This window comes from Sorex fumeus, unplaced genomic scaffold (genome assembly GCF_029834395.1).
Source record: "Sorex fumeus unplaced genomic scaffold, SorFum_2.1 ptg000026l, whole genome shotgun sequence".
In the NCBI taxonomy this organism is placed as follows: domain Eukaryota; kingdom Metazoa; phylum Chordata; class Mammalia; order Eulipotyphla; family Soricidae; genus Sorex; species Sorex fumeus.
The window spans coordinates 6,016,362-6,019,120 of record NW_026606083.1 but is presented as its reverse complement, the minus strand read 5'-3'; the positions used below and the strand labels follow the sequence as shown (position 1 = coordinate 6,019,120).

Below are 2,759 nucleotides of genomic sequence, written 5' to 3'. Positions count from 1 at the left end.
CAGGGAGGAGGAAAACTGGGGACATTGGTGGTAGGAAATGTGCACTGGTGGCAGGATGAATGTTGAAACATTGTATGACTGAGACTCAATCATGAACAACGTTGTAACTGTATATCTCTCAGGTAGGGTGTTTGCCTTGCATACGGCTGACTCGGGTTCAATCCCCAGCATCTCATATGGTCCCCTGAGCACCACCAGGAGTAATTCCTGAGTGCAGAGCCAGGAGTAACCCCTGTGCATTGCCGGGTGTGACCCAAAAAGCAAAAATAAATAAATAAATAAAATTAATAAATTAAAAATAAAAATTTAAGAAATGTTAAAAAGAATTTTATCCTTTAAACATTGGTTTCTAGGAAAAATACAGATATTACAGGGCTAAAACACATACATTGCCATGAAACAATGAGGATTTCATACTTGTGGATAGATAAAACTCTCTTTAAGATCAGGGCTAGGTTTGATACTGAAAAAGTTAATAATATATAATTGATAAAGTTAATAAAAATATGCATTTCCACATACTGTGCAGATGAATTAAAATATAATGTAAAAAGGCAGACTCCAGTTCTTTTCCACATTATTTGCCAATTCTCCATTCTTAGAAATCATTAAAGTCAAAGCGGTTCTTTGCAGGAGCAGTTGAGTTTTAAGACAACCTTTTTTTCTCCAATGAGTTCCCTGAATTTCACCTGGAGGGGAGGGCTGAGCTTTTGTCTCAAAACTGCCAACTAGTACAAATATACCTTTTCTAAAATAACTCTAGAAATTTAAATTATCAAAAGTTTCAGTAGTTAAACATTCCTAGATGTGTTAAATTTTTGGTTATTGGGGCTGGAAAGATAGCACAGCGCCTTGCATGCAGCTGACCTGGGTTCAATTCCCAGCATCCCATATGGTCCCCTGAGCACCACCAGGAGTAACTCCTGAGTGCAGAGCCAGGAGTAACCCCTGTGCATCGCCGGGTGTGACCCCCCCAAAATTTATGGTTATTAACGAGCGATAGCACAGCGGTAGGGCGTTTGCCTTGCACGCAGCCAACATGATCGACCTGAGTTCGATTCCTCCACCCCTCTCGGAGAGCCCGGCAAACTACCAAGAGTATCTCGCCCACACGGCAGAGCCTGGCAAGCTCCCCGTGACGTATTCGATATGCCAAACACAGTAACAACAAAGTCTCCAATGGAGACGTTACTGGGCCCGCTTGAGCAAATCGATGATCAACGAGAGGGCCTTTACTTTACTTTAACGATTTCCTTCCAACAGAGATAACACAATTTGGAAATCATTAGTACAAATAGCTTTATTTTATCTTAACACTAGTCAAGAATTTTGAAGACTAAATCAATTTTTTTTAAACTTTTCACACAACTTTATTTTCTCCCTTCAACCATAATAATATGGTAACCCAATTTTGTCTTAACTGGAGGGTCTGTAAACACGGGCTTATCCAGCCCACTCACAGGTAAGGCAAATGCTGCTTCTTGAAATGGTCCCACCATGGACCCTCTGGTCATCCAACCCAAGTCTCCCCCTGTCTGGATTTATCTTCACTATATTGTGTAGCCACTTCATTGAATCGCATTCCGGACTTCAACTTTTCCATGGCTTCCATGATTCTTCCATGTTTTTCACATAGAATGTGTCTGACCTTGACTGCATTGCCACCACCTTTGGGACCCTGAGCCTTCTTGTCAGCACTGTCACTCCCACAGGTTCCTCTTTCTTTCCCTTCTTTTCCAGAACCGCTTTTTCCTTTAGGAGGCATCCCCGAAACTTGCCGGTAAATTCTCCTCAATTTCTTATTTAGGTAGCAGAATTCATTCTGAGCCCTTAACATTGCTAGGATAACAATTTTATATCCAGTTTTATTACTTTAAGTAATCTGTGTCTGAAACTAATTTTGCTCTTTGAACCAGATTTTTATTTTACCACAATCACATCAAATCATGAATTATCTAGACCAGATTTCAACAATTCCATGCAGAAACAAAAGACATGCTTTCAAACACAGACAAAAGGCCCTTGATTTTTACTAAACTTTCAAGTCCCAGCATTAGAAAACATTTGAAATGACAGTGTTTATGAAAACATGAGAAAACTTTCTTTGATTTAATTTTGATAGCTTCTGTACCTTGTTATTTGTAAAACAACCTAATTTCTCATTAAAATTAGCTGGGCTTGAGGCTGGAGCAATAGCACAGTGGGTAGGGGTTTGCCTTGCACGCAGCCAACCCGGGTTCGATTCCCAGCATCCCATATGGTCTCCTGAGCACTGCCAGGAGTGATTCCTGAGTGCAAAGCCAGGAGTAACCCCTGAGCATCGCCGGGTGTGACCCAAAAAGCAAAAAAAAAAAAAAAAAAAAAAAAAAGCTGGGCTCAACATTCCATTTAGAAACGTTTCAATGTAATCCTGATCTAACAAGGTCCCAAAGCACCTAAACTTTTTCTGTTGTTGTTTTGGGTCACACTTGACATGCTTAGGGCTTACTCCTGACTCTGCACTCAGGAATCACTCCTGGTAGCAGTGTTCGGGAGACCATATGGGGTGCTGGGGATCCAATCCGGGTCAGCCTCTTGCAAGGCAAGTGCCTTATCCACTGTGGATCACTCCTGCCCCACTCCTTAACCTTTAAATTGCATATCACTCTTACCTTATTGATGATGTATCTTGCCCAGGTCTAAGAGTTTCTTTTCACTTCTGATTTCAGTCTAGCTCTAATATTCTAGTGTTGCACACACTAACAGGCAAACTGCTACAA

At 41.1% G+C, this 2,759-nt stretch overlaps 1 pseudogene; it reads right to left on the bottom strand.

Annotated features, from left to right (window-relative positions):
• Positions 1-1,369: 1,369 nt before the first annotated feature.
• On the bottom strand, positions 1,370-1,783 carry LOC130024070 (peptidyl-prolyl cis-trans isomerase NIMA-interacting 4-like; annotated as a pseudogene).
• Positions 1,784-2,759: the final 976 nt, after the last annotated feature.